This window comes from Globicephala melas, chromosome 13 (genome assembly GCF_963455315.2).
Source record: "Globicephala melas chromosome 13, mGloMel1.2, whole genome shotgun sequence".
NCBI lineage: Eukaryota > Metazoa > Chordata > Mammalia > Artiodactyla > Delphinidae > Globicephala > Globicephala melas.
The window spans coordinates 13,703,511-13,724,161 of NC_083326.1; the positions used below are offsets into that span (position 1 = coordinate 13,703,511).

A 20,651-nucleotide genomic window follows, 5' to 3' on the forward strand; every position below is an offset into this window, starting at 1 on the left:
GATCATTACATTTTTAATGCATTTTAAAGTTATACAAATAATATGTGAATGCATTCTTGAAAAATACTCAAACAACACAGCACATAGACTGAAAAGTGAAAGTAAGCCTTTTTTTGCGCATCAGCCCCTCCTACCCCCATATCTTACGTTGCCAGAGGTGAGCCACTGTTGACCAGTTTGATGTCAAGCCTTTGAGACCTTTTTATGTACATATCCATGCACATGGCCCCTCTGTATTCTTACAGTATTCCATCTTCAAAATTCAACTAAGAGAATTATGACTTTGAGTGAAATTCCAACCCGTGTCCGCTTCTGCTTAGCACTTTACTCAAATTAGTGCCTGGGAGTTGCTTAAGTCTTGGGGCTGTGTCGCCCTCTAGTGGTGGCTGACTTTGGTGTAAAGCGGCCGTCCTGCTGTAGGGCTGGAGTGGAGGTGATGGCTGTGTCCCAAAGAGCTGGTGACGGGCTTGGCTGTATTCAGTCACCGACACGTGAGCTCTGCACTTGCCATCGCCTTTATACCTCCAGCTTGCCCTTCGTAAGAGGCTTAAAATTTATGGTAACTTTTTTTTTTTTTCCCGGCTGTGCCGCGTGTCTCGCGAGATCTTAGTTCCCTGACCAGGGATCGAACCTGGGCCCTCAGCAGTGAGAGCGCAGAGTCCTAACCACTGGACCACCAGGGAATTCCCTGCGGTGACGTTTCACATGAGGTGTGCAGAGGTATTGCTTATACCCAGCTGATTTATTTATTTTTCTCCACCAAACCAGTTTCAAAGGGGGGTCCACCCATTACAGTATGTGCACTGGCTACACCGTTCTTTCGCCTGTTCCCTTTTGGGTCCTGTCATCAGCAGAGTCCCCACGTCCTCTGCCTCCTGAATGTTCCCAGGCCTCTTCGCTCTTGTGAAAACCTGGCTGGCTGTCCCTGGAGGACCCTGCTTCCCTTACCGTCTCCTCAAGGAGTAGTTTTTCCCTATTGCCACTTCCAGCTAACCTACCTTTCCCCCTGTTTTAAATCTCAGCTCCCGTTGAAATGTGTACCCTCATTTGTAGCTTCCCTTCCCCACCTCGTTCTGGCATCATCTCCTGATCACCTCCTCCTCTGATGTCTCCACCCACCATTGTCCGTCCATCCACCCGGCAACCTGGCCTCTCAATTCTTCACCTCCCCGGCTCCAGTGACCTTTCTGCACCTCATTATTGACCCTCTTTAGATCTCGTTGTCTTGATTAACCTCCAGAATCCGGAATCGTGATTTAAGGCATTCGCCTCCCGGATCTCCATGCCCGTCCTTCCTACGTGAGACTCTCCCTTCAGAATTTAGAGTTCTGCGAGTCTGTGGGTCCCCATCTCCTTTTCACTACCCGTCGCCACCGTGGTGCCCTGAGATGGCAGCCTAGACTTCATGGGTCCCTCCTGAGAACAGCCACACCACTTGGATCCTCTTATTCCTTTGGACTGCCTGATGAGACCTCATCCAGCCCCAGTTAGACTCCCCACCCTGGTTAAAATCATTTTTCCAACTATTGCAAGACTGTGTGAACCGGCCTCATCACATCTGTGACCACCCACCTCTGATGGGCATCTATCTTACTCCACTTTTGGGATAATTTCACCAGTGGCAAGAAAACTGTTTGACACCTTCTGATCGGTCATCAGTTCTCCCACATCTCCCTCCTCCCCTTCTTAGCTGATGACTTTGCTTCTTGTTTTATTGAGAGAAGCCGTGCAGTCAGTCTTTCTTACCACCGGCTGCATCCTCTTCCGCTGCCTTGGCCCCTACAAGAGCTGAAGCATTGGCTGGTTCTTGTCTAAGGTCAGTCCTCTCCCCCCAAGAAATCTTCTGTCACCTTCTCAAGGATGTCTCTCCTGCAGCTCACTCTTTTTGCTCCTGGATTCTTCATTTCTTCTTGTCTTCTGGATTCTTCCAAACGGCCTAAAAACTAGGCCTTATAATGTTTCTCCTTGAAAATTTCCATAAAAATTCTATGTTCCTCTCTAGCCGTTGCCCCCTTGTGCTTCACTGGATAGCAGGTACCCTTTTACCTAGATTTTACTCTCCACTGTCTACTTTCTTAGCTTTTTTCAAGCTTGTAACTGTGTCTCTTTCTACTCCAGTGACTAGGGTGACCAGTGGCTGGTACCTGGTTGGGACGCCAGCCATCGGTGCCCACCTGCACCGTCCTGGGAAAGCCTGCCCATGTGTGGTCTGCCCTTGTCTTCCTTAAACCTTCAGCTGCATTTGAAACCACTGGCTCTCCTCCTTGAAAGCCTTTCTGGTCCCCCGTGTTGCCCACTGGCTCTGTTCTTCCCTTGCCTCGTGGGTCATTCCTTCTAAGCCTCCCTCTGGTTCCTCCTTTGCTTCCAGGTCTCCAAATCTTGCAGGCTCCAGGGGTCGGCCCCCATCCTCTTTTTTCCCTTATTCACTCTGTTCCCTGATGTTTCATCCAGGCCAAAGCTGTAAGCCCTCCCTGTAAGCTGATGAGTCTCAAATTGTATTGCCAGCCTGGACTCCTCCTTGCCTCTGAACTCACACTTAGAGAGCCAACTTCCCATCGGACAGGTCCCCTTGATGGCCCATGAGAAGCTCAAATGTAACCTGGCCAAAGCAGAACTAATTCCTTTCCTTCTCAAGTGTGCCCCCACCCCCCAAAGTCTTGCCCACTATCTCTTAACCAGTTTTTCAGTTAACAACCTAGTTTACCATCTTCCTTCATATTTCCCATCTAGTAATAGTAATCACAGGCACCTGTTGAGGGCTTACTACATACGTGCCAGGCACTGTTCTAAGCATTTGAAAAAGCATGTCTTAAACTGTAGAGGAAGGCTCTTAGCATCCTGTTTTACAGATGAGGACGTTTGACACAGAGAGGTTAAGTGGTCTCTCCACAGTCACAAATTTTCTAAGTGTTAGAATTAAGATTCGAGTCCAAGCAATGTGACTGTAAGCCTGGGCTCTTAATAAAGAACCCAGCGGGAAGAGTGGCCAGCCTTGTCTGCAGCCGGGACTCCTGCCTCCCTCCCCATCTTCCCCCACCTCCTGTCCAGAGTGATCCTCCAAAGTAGAAATGAGATCACATCACTTCCCCATCAGACTTGGGTCCCAAAGCCCAGGCCTGGCTCTAAGCCCCTACGGGAGCCGCCCAAGTCCCCAGCCCCGCCTCTCCCCTCTCTCTGCTCTGCTCTAGCGCGCTGCCGAGAAAAGATGCTGCGAGCCGTGAGTGCAAGCCACATGTGTACCCTTCCTTTTCTAGTAGTCTCACGACAGAGGAAACAACAGGTGACATGAATTTTAATGTTTTAGTTAACCCATTCTGTCAAAAAGATTATTTCAACGTGGAATCAATACTCACACAAAAAATTAACGAGATCTTTTACATGCTTTTCTTTTTATGCTGGGTGTTTGGAATGTGGTGGGTATGTCACCCTTGGAGCATGTCTCAGTTTGGGCCAGCCCCGTTTTGGGGGCTCAGTAGCTGCTAGGGGCCACCCCCTTGCACAGGGCTCGCCAGCCCTTCTGCCTGCAGGTCTCAGGAACTTGGTGTCTGCTGTTCCTTTTGCTCAGAACAGTCTTCCCTAGATCTTCACGACCTGCCTCCCTTTAGCCTGGGAAGGTCTGCTGCCTGGAGAAGCCTTGCCCCCAAACTGCAAGTTTTTCCCCTGAGTCATTCCATCCTTTTCAGGTTGCTGTGTAGCATTTACCCAGCCTGAAATTAGCTTATTTCCTTGTGGGTGCCTGTCTCCCTTCTCAGGAATCTCAGCCGCCTGAGGGTGCTCGCTCACCCCAGCCCCTGAGCGTGGTTCCCACCCACCCAGCCTGTCTGTCCTCCCTTCCTGTTGACTGTGAGCTGCTGTCCATTGCCCTTCGGGTGGGGGTGAGACCTGGTGACTGACTACTTGCGCTGCTCCCATTTGTGACCTCCCTCTCTCTGCATCTCCCGATGCTGCGGTGCTTTTTCTCTGACGACACCGTGTATGCTGGCATCCTCTGCCACTTCCTGGGAATCAGAGCTGCACCTGCTGATCAGCAACCGCTAGCTGTGTGAGGCTAGTCAAGTGAAGATTAATTAGAGCCAGATAAAAGTTAAAATCTAGGTCTTCAGTTGGCGTTCGCCACATTTCACATGCTCAGTAGCTGCATGTGGCCGATAGCTACCATGTCGGACGTTCCCGGCATCATAGAAAGTTCTGCTGGGTGGTGCTGTTTTAATATTCAATACAGTTATTTGATGGCACGAAGGTTCAAGATACTGTTGCCTTTGCCATCATAATTCATTTATTCAACATCCCTGGTTGTGGTTCGTTGTAAAATTCTTCTTATCCCAGGAAACTTAATGGGGTAAAGAACCCGAACTCTGAAATGGTTTCTGTGGGGGTGGATGGGAATTTATATCTTCAGCTGCCTCTGAGTAAATAATACTGACAAGGGTCTGGACAGCTTGAGTCCAAAATGATAGATTCCATTTTGAGTCCAAAAAGATGGTAGATTCCATAATATAAATGGCAGATTGTAACCTCAGCCATGTTGCCATTTCCTCCTTCACCGGATCCCCCCTTTTTTTTGGTTCTGTTATCTTACCGCTTGACCGGAGACCTGATCTGGCCTTTCCAGGTTCGCAGGCAGGTATGGCTCAGTAGCACTTGCTGTTACCATTGTATAATGTTGGGATTCAGTGAATTAAAAACCTTCTCTGCTTAACACCCTGTGGTTGAACAGCCCATTGAGATGCCTGGAGCATAAAATGCAGTCTCTCTCGTGGCTGCTGAGGGCAGTGGTGCTTTTGTTTTTCCTGGCTGCGTTTGGCCTTTGGATTACTGGGCACACACTCTCACCGTACTCGGTTAATGATTTCCCACCTACGGTAACCCGCTCGGCTGCGTGCACCCAATACAGTGCGGTTAGTTCCAAGCTATGAAGCGCCTGTCATGCATGTAGAAGATTTCTGTTATTAAAAGAGGATGTTTGTCAGGGGGTGAGACTTTCTGGCGTGTGTTTTCAAAATAGTAAACAAAACAAAACAAGAAAACCCAGATTACAAGTGAGAGATTTAAAAAAAAAAAAAAGAGCCTTGTGCTCTATCGCCTTGTTGAACATGAATTCGCGCTGCTGGCTCAGCTCAGGTTGCTGATGGAGAGTGTCCTGAGAAAGTTGTCTAGACAGTTGTTGTGCCTCACTGCACAGAGTCTAACCGACAAGTTCACGAGCAGCCTTGGCTGCCACTCCTCGGCCTTCTTGGGCCTTGTCCGTGTTCGGTTATCAACAGTGAGGGGAAACGGGACAGTTGATTCAGGAGGGGCAACAAAGTCCTCCACACTTGGCTTCCATACGTGTACGTACTGCCCGGGAATTTGAGCATAACTCTGTGCATCATGTCCTGGGATCAGATAAAAGAATGGAGACACACAGCGCATCCAGCTCATCCTTTTACTTGGCCGTTGTCTGCCCTGCCATTCTAGAAGCTTCTCCACTAAAACAGAGGACCCAACTCGGGTTTCTACTTTCTCTTTTGGGCCCATCTCAGTTGGAGGAATTAAGTGTTAGGGTCTTAAATCTCTTGCAGCTGCAGGGAGAGTGGATCCACAGATGATTTCATTAAGCTCTCTAAGTATGTGTTCTTCATAGAGCTCTTGAAAGAGGCATCACAGACAAACCCAAACGTGGATCCTGTGATCCCAGTTGTCCGGGATTCATTTCCTGCATCTGTGGCCTCATTGTGACTTGCTTGGCACTGTTAGCAGAACTGCTGATGGCAGAGCAGTGGCCTGATGCTTTTCACCAGGTCGTGCTCTTTGAACTTTTGTTTCGTATTTCACGTACAGTTGCTTCTTGGACTCTTGTGTTGAAGTGCACGTGGAGAGTTCTGGAAAGAACTCTCAACAAATTTGAGACAAATTTTCTCAACAAATTTGATTATATCATTTGAGACATGTTCTCATATAAATATATTCTGAAAAGGTAGGAGAAAACATCCACTTTCTATTCTAAGACATGCCCGCCTGCCTCTCTGCCAGCAGAACCTGCATCGGCTCTGCGTCCTTGTCTGGCTTCCTTTCCTCATTTCTGGAGCAGAGGGATTAAGCCTCCAGGACTCTAAAAGCTCCACGTTAACTGGAGGAAATGGAAACCACAGAGTCAGGGCTGATTGGACAAGTCTTCTAAGTTCTGTTCTCCCTTCGCTGGGGTCAGGGTAAGGGTTAGCTAACCCTGGGTGTTCTAAAGCCTTTTAGCGTTATCCCGACTCTCACCAGTTAAAGTGTTTGTTTTTTTTGCCACCCACTGGAAAGGGGATTAGGAGAGGAAGACCTGTGGAACTTCCTTAGGATGAGTTAAATGTGAGGCCGCCACATGGGAACGGGTCCAAGGGATGTTGTATTTAAACAATTAGGTTATTTTGCAGATGTGAATTAACTCTCACATACAGTACTGCCCTGGAGCCAGCATTTTCCTGTTTGGTTGCTGCATAACAAAGAGCACTTGAATAATTTAGGGTCTTTACTTTTGAACCCTCAGCAGTCAGGTTGGGTAGTGGTTAGGTTATGTTACCGAAGGTGGGGTCCGGCAGCTTGCTGCTCAAAAGCCGATGAAGAGGGACGGTTGGTGGAAAGGAATGTTTGCTTTATTTGGGATGTGCTGGCAACGGAGGGGGGGGGTCGGGGTGGAGAGAGGAGGGTGGACTCCTGTCCAAAGGCCTCCTCCCCCCACCCCACCCCCCAATCAGTGGGCAAGAGCTTATATAGATGGAGGGAGGGAGCTATAGGCAGAAACAGCACAGTCGGCTCTGACAGTCATCTTGATATTGGTCATGCATTGGTCTGACCAGAGCCATCTTGATTGTTTTAAGTACAGTTAATCTTCAATTCCAGGGTCAGTTTGTTCCCATTCCTTTGAGGCCAGTTCTCGGAATTGTGGCAGCTTATGTCATGGCTACAGTCTAGTCATCAGTCATCATGTAGTTAACTTCTTCCACCTAGTGGGCATTTCAGTATCTACAAGGTAGCTCACAGGATACGGCTCAGAATATTATCTGTAGCCCTTGAGAAAGAATTAAAGGTTCTTGACTGTGCCTAAGGACTAAACTATTATTATTTAGTCTTGTCGGACTGTTTCCCTTTGTTTCTGCATTTTCTCACTTCTCTGATTAAACTTATTCTTTGGCTAAGGTTTTTGTATAGACAAAAGGCAGGTAAGGACATCGGACGGGGGGGCAAGGGAGGGGGCGTAAGGACCATAGCGTCCTGCTCTGTTTCAGTTACCCTGTTCCAGAATGCTCTTAGCAAGTTAATTAACCTACTGTATATTCCCCAGTTTCCTCATCCAGAAGGTGGCATGATCATATGACTTAGAGTCATGAAATTTAAGGAGTTAATAAATATACCGTGCTTGGCATACGGCCAGTCCTCAAGCTGATCCCAGGTGCCTTTCTGAGTGTCGAGAAGTGTGAGCTGTTGGTGTTATTCTCTGGTTTGGGGGGTTTGTTTTGATTTGATTTGTTTCATGAAGGTGATGAGAGTATCTGTGATTTACTTGTGATTAGAAGCTTTTTGTCTGTGGACAACGTCAGGGTTACAAGGCAGTCTGTGAAAAGTGATTCTAATACACGTGGTGGGTAGAGGTTTGAGATCCCTCATGTATCGAGAGATCGGACAGATTGAGCAGGAAATCATTCAACTCAAATAGCGAAACCTCAACTCAAATAGCGAAACCTCCTATTTAGGAGGTTAATACTTTAATAATGGGCTTAAAAACCATCGTGCATGTCCCCAAACCAGGTGGAGGGGCCTCTTTCAACGCAGATCTCAGTTATTCATGGTGCTAAGTGGCTTCGTCTTCTTATACGCCTGGCACGTGGTACTCAGTAAACGTCTGTCGAATGAAGCATGGGAAGAACACGAGTGACAGTTGAGAGTTGGGTGTCTTTTCTGATTTATTTGGGAGATCCTGGGGTTCTGACCCCAATAGAATTCTTATGGTTTTATATGCTTAAATGTTACTGTTTATTTAAAGTTTTGAAGCTTTGAGCAAAGGGTTAATTAGGAGAATGAGCTCCTGAAGTTTCTAGGCCAACTGTTTTCATTTCTGTAGCATTTGCAGAGCTGCAGGGTTTACAGAGGGTTTCCCACAGTCCCACCTTGACTCTAGCCCGGGGTGGATGTCACTTCCCTTTTATAGATGAGGTCAGAGCTTGAGGAATATAAAGAAACTTGTTCACAGCTGATGTGCCAGGACTTGAACGCAAATCTTTTTACTTTGGATCACATGCTCTTAGCATTAATGAGCGTGTGTGTGTGTGTGTGTGTGTGTATACATACGTGGGAAAAAGTATATGTATTTAAATAAGGAGCGAAACTCCTGAATTGCAAATTGATTTTTTTCTTAATATACTAATGTTCATAATGAAGCAAAGGTATCATTTCCCTTTCATCTACACTAGACTGCCTTATCTGTGTGTCACCATGAAGATGGAAAAGCCAGTGTATTAAATAAACACATTTTTGACCGGAGACGTATTACAGCCACAGGCATTAGTTCCTGCAAAAACACCCCGGTTGATGCTGTGTTAGGCGTGCCCTCTGTGCTTGTCCATGTGCTAATCGCTTTATGAGTAGAGTGTGAGCTCATATAATCCTCATAACGAGTCTCGGAGAGAGGTATTAATTTTTATCTGCCTTTTGGGTGTGAGGTTGTGAGGTAGAGAGAATTGAGCTTCATATTCTTAATTCTGCTGTCATTTATCACCCCAGTCAAGCTAAGGAATTCCACTTCCTAAGTGAAATCTCAGAATGACTTTTTTTTTTTTTTTCCTTCCTTTCAGAACTAGGGTTGCTGTGATGGCAGTGTACCCTTTGTATCCTCAATTCAAGGGTTTCACATTTTATTGGGATTGCCTGCTTCTGCGTTTCTGTTTCCTCGAAGGCAGGGACGGGCCTTCTTATTTGTCTAATACCAGCCTCCGCCGTGACGTCCATCCAGAGTAAAAGCCCATTGCAGTGCAGTGAATGAGTACGTGAAAGAAGGCAGGAGTGAGCGCTGAGGAAAGGAGTGATGATTGAGCGAACGTTCCCAGCATCTTGAGATCTGCAGTGACTCTGGCCTCAGGCTGTAGTGTACTGACATCTCTCTTATTCAGGGAATGCGCTTTCTAAACTGCAGTCTGTCGTGAGCGTGAGTGTGTACATCTCCTCTTGGAGACAGGGCAGAGCTGTGTCATTGGTGCCTTCTTTTTTGGTTTGCTCTTCTGATTGTAAATTCCCATTGAGATGGAGGCCATCTGACCTTGAACTGAGAGATAAAAATCAGACTGTGAAATTACAAGTTGTGATCTCAGGCATTCTGCACAAACTAACCTTTGGCCTACTTGGCTGCAGCCAACCTCTTTCTAGTAAATTCCCCACTGGTTCTTGGCTTTTCTTGTGGAATTACCACATTGACAAAGTTTCCTTCATTGGTATTCCTGGTGCGTGGGCTCGAATATCCTTCAGCCCTTGATTTGTGGGATCGTTTTGTTTTGTCTGTGATGAGAGTTTTAATGAGAGAGAAGCCAGAAGCCACACCGGGTATGGGAAGAACGGAAGCCTGTCTCTGGCAGGGAGACCCCAGGTTATTCAAACGGTCGTTGCCTGGGTTTCCTGAAGAAGACACCGGGTTTTCATTTTGCTCGTTGATGTAAATACCCCTGGAGTGACTGGCGAGGAAGCTAGATGCCTGCCCCCCCTGGTGGCTGAATAGAGTAGTTCCTGCATCCACTAGGGAATCAAAGGGAGATTATAAGTGTAAACTCAGAAATTTTTGTGTGTTAGGGGTAAACCAAGGAGATAATGAAGATAACAGCTCATCTGCTGAGGGTGTTTCCTGTGTTTTTGTTGTGGTTGTTAGTAACAGTTTTGGCTCTCCGTGGGAAGCCGTTTCCTAACTTAATCAGTTGGCACAGAAAGTGCTTCAGGGGTGATTGTTCTCCACAAGCAGAGAAAGTGGGGTTTCAAGTGAGAGCCGAGTCCGAGTGGAGATGGTCTCCTTCTGACTAAGTTACCGATAAAGTGGTTTTAATGACAGATGGTCTGCTTTCTTGGGGGCTGGTGTGGACCCTTGTTTATTTACTAAGTGCCCTCCCTTCCCAAAGTTCAAGCTGGGTTGGCGGTGAGGCAGAGATGACACAAAGAGGTCAAAGTCGGGAAATGGGAGGAGACCAAAGGGATGGGAACCTTGGGGCTCCTGACTGGGGTTACAGGGGTCTTTCCGGGAGGGAGACTTTGAGTCTGGTTTGAAGTAGTGAGGGAAGGGTTTAGGGAGTAGGAGAGGTTTGGGTAAACTCCTCAGGTTTAAAGTAGATGGAAAGCAGAGGATCAAGGGCATTCCAGAAGGACCCAGAGAAGCCCAGGGAATTGGGCATTGAGATGTTGAGGATGTGAGGAGAGGCTGTTCCAGACCCAGCACTGGTCTAGTACTTTCCTGCAGGCAAGTTTTTCTGTTTCATCAACTGCCTTGAAATGTACAACCGCAAACTGAACAAGTGAACCCCCAAGCAGACCAGCCGGTGCTGTGTGCACTGGCTGATGGGTTGTGCCACTAAAATGGAATCATCGTCTGATTTTACTGATTCACAGAGAGGAAAAAAAAAGTAAAGAAACGGAGGAGATTTTTTAAAAATTTAAAGAATTTCTCCCACGTTGTTCTTCGTAAACATTTGGTCCCCGCTACTGTGTATTTGTGTTGAAATCAAGGTTAGAATGATGTCTGATCTGGCGAAAACATAGCTCTTTTAAGTGGGAGCAATATTTAGTGGCTTTCACAAAGCAAAGAGAAGAATTCGCTTTCTTCGACCCACACACCTCTGTCCTTGCCACACGTTGGTGAGGTCGGTTTTCTGTGTTTACCTTGTGATGAATCTGGAAATGCTCTCGACATGTGTCCTGGGTAGTACACAGGGATTACTCTCTCTGCACAGCTTTCCTTTTCCTGTCTTATATCTTGTTTGCTTCAACATTCCCCAGCTCTTCTCCAGCTGGGTAAATCCCACACGCACTAGGTGGTCTGTCTTGTCTGCCTGTGTTCGTGAAAAGTCTTTCCCAGAGCCCTCTGATGTGGCTGACCTGGTCAGGGGCCCTCTGCCCGAACCCGAACTGGTGTTCCTGCCGCGGCCTTCAAGATTGCCTTTACTTCACTCTCATAGCCGGGTCTCCGTTGGATGGCTCTTTTCTCTCTCTTGGCTTCTGGTATTTTCTAGTTCAGTGGTGCTAGTTTCCTCTGTTCTATTTTAATTTTATTTTAGTAAATAAGTAGGATCACTAGGTTGATTTCATAACCATGGGTTGGGTGAAATCACAGGGGAAATAAACAGCGGGTGGGTGTCACCCGCAGCAGTGTTGCCATCGCGGTATTGGTGACAGGTGCTTGGTGCTCCGGGGGCAGAGCAGGGTGCTAGGGCCTGTGCTGGGTGGCGTGGGGGGAAGGTGCTCCAAGCTGAGGGCTCAGCATGTGCCCACCTGATGCTGTGATACTTAACCCGGCTTGAGAAACAAGCCATTTTCCTTAGTTTGTGGATAAATTAGTAGAATGTGGGAAATAAGCACTTTCATCCTATCCCTTCTCCCTCCTTGGCCGAGGGACCGGACTGGGCACCGTGTGGCTGACAGCAGGATGCCAGAGTCCCCGGAGCACCTCGCTGGCTCGTTTCACGGGGGCCGAGAGTCACCGCGGCCCAGTGTCCGCTGGTTCTCTGGCTGTTCTTCTGAGCCTGGGTGCTCTGCCTTCCGACAGCCTAATGGAGCCCTTAAAGCTGACATGCTCCGTACTTACTACATTCACTTAGTACACTTGGCCGGTTTACAGTGCAAATTCGGCTCCCGTTATCCTGTTTGAAGGACGGGAGGTTGTGTTTTGTAGTGTTGTGTAGTCCTTGTGTGATTGCTGCAGATTTCCTAGGGCTGAGCTGGGAGGAGCGGAGGATAAGATTCCTCATTGTCTCCCCAGCTCTGAACAGCAGACCCTCAATTACATTCCTCTCAGTACCCTTGGCGTTTATCTTGGGGGTAGAATCCTTCATGAACTGAAACTTTGGATGACATGGGGAGAATGGGGCTGATATATTCAGAGGATAATCCATTCTATCAATTTTATAATCAGAAAAGTATATTTAAACCAATGCATGTTTGTTTTTAAAAAATCAAACACACACACACAAAAAAGCCCCAACAAAGTAGAAAGTGAAAAATCCCCTCTATCTGGTGGTTGTTAGGAACAGATTAAGGGTCGAGGGTGTCTTTCGTCTGTGTTGCTTGATAATAGATAAAGTCACTCTGCTTCCTGGTCGAGCAGTATAGATCTGGCTGATTGGAGATGTGTCGGGAGAGCTCAGCTTCAGAACAGCTGTGTTCATACATCTGCTTCCTTGCTAACCTCCAGAAGGGGGGAGCCTATGACACGACTGTAGAGCTCCCCCAGCCCCCAAGAGTGGGGTGTGGCCGAGGCGGAGTGTCAGGTGGGAGGCATGGAGAGGGCTGAGGCCGGCCAGGTAAAGGTCAGGGGTCAGGGCCCCTGGAGTGGGAGAGTTTTCTGGAGGGTGTTGACATCAGATTTGTATTTTGGTTCCATCGCCCTGGTTCAGCCTTTAATGTACCGGAAGAGGGCAAGGGCAGACAGAGGCTGGGACATGAGATAAGAGCTGTCCAGGTCATCCAGGTGAGAGATGTTGGTGGCTTGGATAGGGTTGGAGCACCCAGAAGGTGGATGGGGCGATGAGGTACCCACACCTGGTCTCAGGCGGCTTCCCTCTGGTTAAGAACATAGCGCCCAGCCTGCAGTCCTACTGCAGATTATGGACATGAAGTGTGAGGGGTGAAAATTCAGCTGCAAAGATCAAGGAACCTCTCAGGTTGGGATTGATGAATTTTTTTGCTTGATTAGAATCAAAATTCCCAAAGCTTATAAAACCCCACTGTTTGGGACTTCCCTGGTGGCGCAGTGGTTAAGAATCCACCTGCCTGTGCAGGGGACACTGGTTTGATCCCTGGTCCAGGAAGATCCCACATGCCGCGGAGCAGCTAAGTCCGTGCGCCACAACTACTGAGCCTGTGCTCTAGAGCCCGCGAGCCACAACTACTGAGCCCGTGTGCCACAACTACTGAAGCCCGCGCATCTAGAGCCCGTGCTCCGCAACAAGAGAAGCCACCGCAACGAGAAGCCCGCGCCCCGTGACAAAGAGTAGCCCGCGCTCGCCGCAACTAGAGAAAGCCCGCGTGCAGCAACAAAATAAATATATAAATAAATAAGTTTATTTTTTTTTAAAGCCCACTGTTTGCCCCACAAAGGACCACGAGCACGAGGAAATACATTTTGTTCCCTCGTCATATGACAAAAATGCAGATTGGTGCCGTGTGCTGTAAAATGTCCAATCAGATTGGTTCCTTTGTAATCAGTGGATTCTTTTGTCCATTTCTGAGCACAGGATTCCTTTCCCCTTCAGTGGTGTATCTGAAGTGTTTTTTTTCTCAGAGGAGGAATGCCTGCCTCGTGTAATCCATCCATTCCCCCCTTTGCAGCAAAGTTCCGATGAATGAATCCTTTGTGCAGCCCTCAGTCACCCTCAGGTTTCCACTGGAGATAACACAGGTGCCACTGCCTTTGCTCGGAGTCGTCAGTTATTTTGCTGAGGTTATTGGAGGCCTGAGAGGAAGTGTTCAGGATTTCACTCTGCTACAGGCGACTGTCACTTGGCGGCCCATGATTCTCGTGAGAGTGCCATGGGGAAGAGAGACCTGGGTTGGATTAAGGCCTGGCTCCTCCACCATGAGCCGTCCTTGAGCTTGTGGTCAGCCCCCTCCGGGCCTCGGCTTCATCCTCTGTAAGAGAAAGACAGTAACACTGTCCTCGTGGGCTGCTTGGGAAGCTGGTCTTGGCCAGGTGTGTCACATCTCTGGCCTCCAACAAAGGGCCGATGGGCTGGTTGGTGTAGATCAGCATGAGTGGTCACCTGCAGATTAGGGATTAATGGGGCCGTTACCTTACGGGGGACTTTGCAGTGTGTTCTAAAAGCACCTCTTATCGTCTCTCCACCGTGAGGCTAGGAGAGAAAGTAATACGAATTATACAGATTAGAGAAAATACGAACTCTTGCACAGTATTGTCACAGAGAGACAAGTATGGTTTTGGGGAGAGGATGAAATGAGTAATCCTGAATTAGAGAAGAAAATAAAATTCCTCTACAGCATCAGGGGTGAGGTGGAAATGAGGCAATAGATTGACCTTTTCTTGGAAAGAGTCTGGCTAAAGTCTTTTTTATTTTTTAAACCTTTAAGTGCTAGATCATTTGGCGATGGTTTACTCAGGTTTCCTGATTGTATGTACAAATTATTGAAATTCATATAATGAAATTCTGTTTTTCCCTCTAGACTGGTGTTATGAGTATGTCATGTGACTGGTGTTATGAATACATCCATGTGTTTGTATATGTATATATATCACTTAGATTGAGTGTAGCTAATATGAATATTGGAAAAATTTCCATCGCTTGTCCCCAATTTCCAAATTAAAAGCATGAAATAATCCTAGAACCCATGCCTGTGGTTAGAAAACCTGGCTGGCTGCTGTCTGATGAAGCTTGCAGGGGCTGTGAAAACCAGTGCAGCCCTGTTTTGTGAAAGCAAGTGTGAGGCTGTGGTCATGGCAGATTTCAGCTGAATGTCATGCTGGCAGGCAGGCACCTGGTTTATCTTTTCCCCCTACCAAAATTTCTAATTGAATTTGAATCAACCGCTTTAAAATTCTGATTCTAATGTAATGTCTGTGATTCTATTCGGTTTTCAGAAGGAATAATCTGTGTCCTCCGATTGGCGTGTTTAGGGAGCTGGTATTGACCGTTTCCTGTGACTTGTTATAGCCTAACAGATGGGCTCCACTGTAGTAACCCGTAGAGGATGTCTGAATGGCAGAGTTTGAAACTCAAGCTATAAAGCAGGGAGTTGTGGGAATCTTAACCTTGTACTCTGTTTTGTAGTGACAACTGTACTGAATGTATTTCTCATTACTGGCTCAACCAAGTCTGTGTGTTGAGGAAAAGATCTTCCCACTTACCATGTTAATGCCAGATGTTTAAGGGACGTTGAGGCCCAGATAATGAGGTCTCTTGAAATGAGAATTTAATTTCACGTCTCCTTGAAAAGGAGCTTGAAAGGGAAGCTTGAAAGTGCCAAGCCTCACCTTTCCTTATTTTTCTAATTGTTTCTAACTCCATTTAAGAAGGACCCTCTAGCTCAGGTGTTGATTGACTATCAAGCCACCAGTATGTGGATACCGGCAGAGTCTTTAGAAATGGAGGTTGGGAAAGAGGAGACAAGACTACCTGATGGGGTCAGATGTAAAGTGGGAAAGTACCTGGTTAGCGCTCAGGAGACCTGGCTCCTGGTTCTGAGTTGGAAATGACATATATTGCTGTCCTCCTGTGTGCTAGGCACTGTCCTAGCTACTTTGTGTCATATCATCCCTCCTAGCAACACTTCCAGATAAAGGAGTCTATCTCTGTCCACTGATAGGGAAATTGAGGCTTAATAGTGCCCGAGGTTAAGGAGCTGAAAAGTACCCCTCCTCTCTTGACCTTACAACACTTGACTCAACCTTACGAGAGAGATCACAGCTGCCTCTTCTTTCCAAAGCGTTGGGCTGTATCATCAGTAGTATCTCTTGAGCTAGAAATTTCCATAGTTTTCATAATTATTCTTGAAAAAGGGCAGTTTACTTCCATATTTCTTCCTTATCAGCAGTGACGACAGCTGGCTCTGGAACAGGCTCTAAGGGTCTCTGGGTTACGGTATTTTAGACCCAATGCCAGAAATGATGCGGTGCTGTTTGAAGGTCATACAGTAAAGCTAACCAGAGAGGAGGGGCAGAAGTTCAGCGGGATATTTATGCTCTAGGGCAGAGGTCCCCAACCTTTTTGGCACTAGGGACCGGTTTCGTGGAAGATGATTTTTCCATGGGGCTGGGCGGGGGGGCGGTGTGGTGCAGGCAGTAATGCGAGCGATGGGCAGCGGCAGATGAAGCCGCTCACCTCCTGCTCTGCGGCCCGGTTCCTAACAGGCCTTGGACGGCTACCGGTTCGTGGCCCAGGGGTTGGGAACCCCTGCTCTAGGGACTCCGACGGGCTAGGCTGGCCTGTGTTCTGCATTCACGTCCTCAGAGGCTGTGACGGACGAAGGCATCATCGAGGAGGAGAATCAATCCTTCCTGCCAGTGGCCCTTACAGAGAAGTCACAGCAGTGGGCTGTGGGACAGGCAAGCCAAAGGACTCCTACAGCTGTCCAAGGACGGGAGGAGAGAGCCCGAAGGGCCAGCTCTGGGGTTTTACAGATACCGGTCCTGGTAGCGTGAGGCTTTGTGCTGTCTCCACTTACGTAAGAGGGGAATTAGTTACCATTATCTAGAATTGGCCTTCTCCCTGTAGTCGGATAGTAGGCACCTAAAATAGTACTTGACGTGTTAGTAAGTGATAGCTTTCTGTTTAGAAATATACCAGGTGCTTCCGTAGGTTATTTTTTGCTGTCGGAATTGTATCTGGGATGGATCTCTTCTGATTTTATTTTTTGGGGGGGCCAGAGCAGAGAATATTCTGCCCCAAACACCATTTCATGACTGTATATTAAGAGCAGCGTCTTTTTTATTTTCCAGGTTATTCTTCAGCTCCTCTTACTGATCTCTTTGAAGCATTTTGGAGTTCGGAGAGGCCGCTAGTTTGTCTACTTTATTTTAAAATTATTTATTGGCTTTTCTGATTATAAAAGTATATATGCACTGAAAAAAAATGTTAAAAACCATAGGAAAGGATAAAAAAAATAAAAATGACCCACCATCTCACTAGACTGAGGTAAGAGCAATCACTGTTGTAGCATCTGGACCTTGTCCTCTGCAGATCAGCATCTTGGTTGGGAGACAGGTGCTCTGAGGGCAGAGCTGAGCCCGTCGTGGTGGTGCTGTGTCCTCGGCACCTGGAGGAGGCCCTGGTGCACGGCAGGAGCTCAGTAATTACGTGTTGAGTCGTATGTGCAGTGCTGTCAGTCAGGGCCCAACACAGGGGACCTCACCCTGGGAATGGCCCACACAGGTGGAGGCTGAAAGAACAAAAGGGCTCACCCAGCGATAACCCAGAGATAATATCTGCAGGAAACGGGGCTCACCCCGGGGGCTGGGGGAACCCAGGGGAGGACTGGGGTGGCCTGAACCAGGGGCCGTGGGAGACCCAGCAGGGATGGTTCTGAGCCCCTGTGGAGGGGATGTTGTCCAGCTGCGGTGGAACCTCCGTGGGGTGGGGTCTGGTGGGGACGCTGAAGGACTGGGGCTGGGAGAAGCTGGGGTCGACTGGTAATACCAGGGCGACACTGACCAAGACAGGAAGGAAGTCTGTCCCTCTCCTCCCAGCAGGAAGTTGGCCAGAAAGGGAGCCAGGAAATGTAGTTCATAGGGTGCTGGTCCCAGCAGCCCAGGGCAGAGAAGGGAAAGGTTGGGTTTGGAGTTGAGAAGACAGTAAACAAGCACTGTCTGTCATTTTAAAGAACTAGATCTGGAATTAGATCTGGAATCCAATTGTGCTCTGTTCTAATGTAATTTACATTTTTTACTGCGAATAATACGTCATGGGCATCTTTCTGTATCAATAGATACAGCTCTACATCCTCTTTCTCTGTGGCACAGATTCCGGAGTCAGGTTCCAGCTGAACTACTCATTAAGTGTATGACTGGCCAGCTTGTTTAATGATTTAGGCAACATTTCCCTCATTTGTAAAATCTACCAAGTTGTGAGGATTTAATGAGATTATGTCAAAATACTAGCGCGTTACCCTGGCTGACGATGACGATGATGATAACAGTAATGAGAGTTATTCAGTTTAGTCAGTCCCAGATGATGTTTAATGAATTATTTGTGTTGTTTTTGCCTTCATGAATATTCGTGGAAATACATCTGTGCCCAATTGTCTGGGTCTTTCTGCAAAAAGTGGACTGTTCTCATTGAAGTCTATGCTATTCGAGGTTGGGCTGTTCATATACTTTAGCAAATGGTTCTCTAGAACTCTTACATCAGTTTTTAATCCTCCTTCTATCAGTACCTGTGTCCCCAGCACTCTCACCAGTCTGGGTGTGGTTATTCTTTTTGCACTTTGTCCATCTGCTGGGTTGAAACCATATACTCTTGTTTTTGTTTTTTTTGCTGTACGCGGGCCTCTCACTGTTGTGGCCTCTCCCGTTGCGGAGCACAGGCTCCGGACGCGCAGGCTCAGCGTCCATGGCTCACGGGCCCAGCCGCTCCGCGGCATGTGGGATCCTCCCGGACCGGGGCACGAACCCGTGTCCCCTGTATCGGCAGGCGGACTCTCAACCACTGCGCCACCAGGGAAGCCCTACTCTTGTTTTTTATTTGCATTCTTTCGGTTATCGATGAGCGTGAAGGTTTTTCCCAGACTCAGGTGGCAACAGTTCTGCTCTGTGATCAATCAGGCACCTGAGGCCTGGCTCGCTGGCTGGTCCAGCAAGATCGATTTCCTCACACTCTCAGCATTGTTTTCCTCTCTGGAAAACAGGATTGTCGCAGTAGTACCCATCTCACGGGGTTATGGTAAGGACTAAGAGAACGTAAGAGTGTTGAGTCAGTGCCAGACTTTTGGTAGTTCACCTTCTAGTTTCCTGTTGAGTTAACCTCAGCTCCCACCCCACTGTTGGTCTGTTGATCTCAGAAAGGTGAGCTGGAGAGACCTGAGGGTTGAGGAGGGGACCCTGGGGTTAGGGTTTTCAGAGACAGAGCATTCCTGAGTAGGGGTGAAGTCTGGCATGGCGATGGGTGGCTGAGGTAGAAGGTGGGTGGGGGTGCTTGGGGTTCACGAGGCCATTTGGGAACGGAGGGCGTCCGTGGGCCCGGGCCCTGACGTCATGCAGGATCATGGAGGATTTGAGCCAGGGGGGAAGGTGGTGACCCAAGTTCCAGGGTCACCTTTGAAGAGGGGAGGGGGGGATACAGGGACACGTTGGGTGACTGGCCAGGTGGGCTGTGGACAGCATGGCAAGGAGGGCTGTTCATGACAAGTGGAAGAACCAGGGGTATGGAGGCTGTGGTGGAAAGTTCCAGCGTAGGACTGAGTCCTGGCCTCCCCGGGCCTGTCCTCTGTGCTGAGCCACGCTTCAGGTGTGACAAGGACGTGATGGGAGCACTTTGGAAAAGGATGCAGGCGAAGGGGGTCCCAGTGGGCCTGCTGCCGAGGCGGGGGAAGGGTGAGGGGTTGGTGCAGGGTCGCTGTAGCCACACGGAGCCCCGCCCTTCTGACTGGGTGATGCCCTGCGCTTGGTGTAATGCGCTAGAAGTTTCGCCGTCTTGAAAGTTTCAGACAAAGGGTCCACATTTCCATTTTCCAGTGGACACCACAGATTGTGTAAGCGTCCAGAAAGATGTGTGGGGGTGGGGGGAGAGTTGACCAAGTGGGCGTGGTCGGAGGCTGGGATTCACTGTCTCAGGATCCAGGTGGAGCCCTTGTGAGCTTAGTCTGGTGCCAGAAGCCCGAGGACTGGGAAGTTTCTCTTGATTGAAAACGGAATGTTTTGCATTGTGATCGACAGCTTTGACTTCGCGCCTGTCTCTCTCTAATGCCTTGGTGTGTGTTGGTAACATTCATTCGCTCATTCATTTATTTATGGCTGAGTTGGGTCTTCGTTGCTGCACACGGGCTTTCTCTAGTTGCGGCGAGCGGGGGCTACGCTTCGTTGCGGTGCGCGGGCTTCTCATTGCAGTGGCTTCTCTTGTTGCGGAGCATGGGCTCTAGGCGGGTGGGCTTCAATAGTTGTGGCAAGCGGGCTTAGGAGTTGTGGCTCACGGGCTTAGTTGCTCCGCGGTATGTGGGATCTTCCCAGACCAGGGCTCGAACCCATGTCCCCTGCATTGGCAGGCGGATTCTTAACCGCTGCGCCACCAGGGAAGTCCAGTTGGTAACTTTAAAAAAAAAAAAGATCTCAAACTTAGGGAAAGGTTGCAAGACTGTAGTTGCACTGGCTTGGGTTCTAGATCACAGCTTCCTCAGGGTGGCACTGTCAGCTGTTGGGCTGGGCAATTCTTTGTGTTCGGGGGCTGACCTGTGCGTTGTGGGATGTTTGCAGCATCCCTGGCCTCTATCCAGTAGAGAGTAGTAGCACCTGCACGCGTGGTGACAATCAAAAATGTCTACACGTTGCCAAATTTCCCTTTTAGGGCAGTCACCCCAGTTGAGAAGCACCGTTCTAGGAAGACCTGAGTTTCTGCCTGACCTCTGCTCTCACAGCCCCATGACCTTGGTCAGGTCACTGCTCTCTCCCCCTGACCCCCAAGCTTCAGCGCTCCTGTCTGCGAATTATCATGCTCTGAATGTGCTGTGTCTGCATAAACAGCGTTGAGTGTTAAAATTTTGAATTTCTCCTAATTTAAGAGATTAAATCACATATTTTAACTTGAATATGGTGATGAGGAAGATGGGCCAGTATTTCACATGTGAATTTGCTGATTGTATGTTGCCAGGTTGATTCCTCTTGCCCTTTGTTCAATTTTTGTTGTTGTTGTTTTCTCAGCTGGGGATTTGAATGCACATGGCCTCTCCTTGCTACCCCTTCTTCTCTGCCAGCCAATCTCACCCATCCTGCTGGGCCCACCTCA

The 20,651-nt window shown here is 48.3% G+C and overlaps 1 protein-coding gene and 1 non-coding gene across 3 annotated transcripts in view; one reads left to right on the forward strand and one right to left on the reverse strand.

Moving 5' to 3' along the window:
* NEDD4L (NEDD4 like E3 ubiquitin protein ligase) overlaps positions 1 to 20,651 on the forward strand; it is a 341,009-nt gene that overhangs the window by 66,760 nt on the left and 253,598 nt on the right. The window lies entirely within an intron of this gene.
* Positions 611 to 683, reverse strand: TRNAE-CUC (transfer RNA glutamic acid (anticodon CUC)). Its single transcript has one exon. It is a non-coding gene; the product is annotated as a tRNA-Glu (tRNA).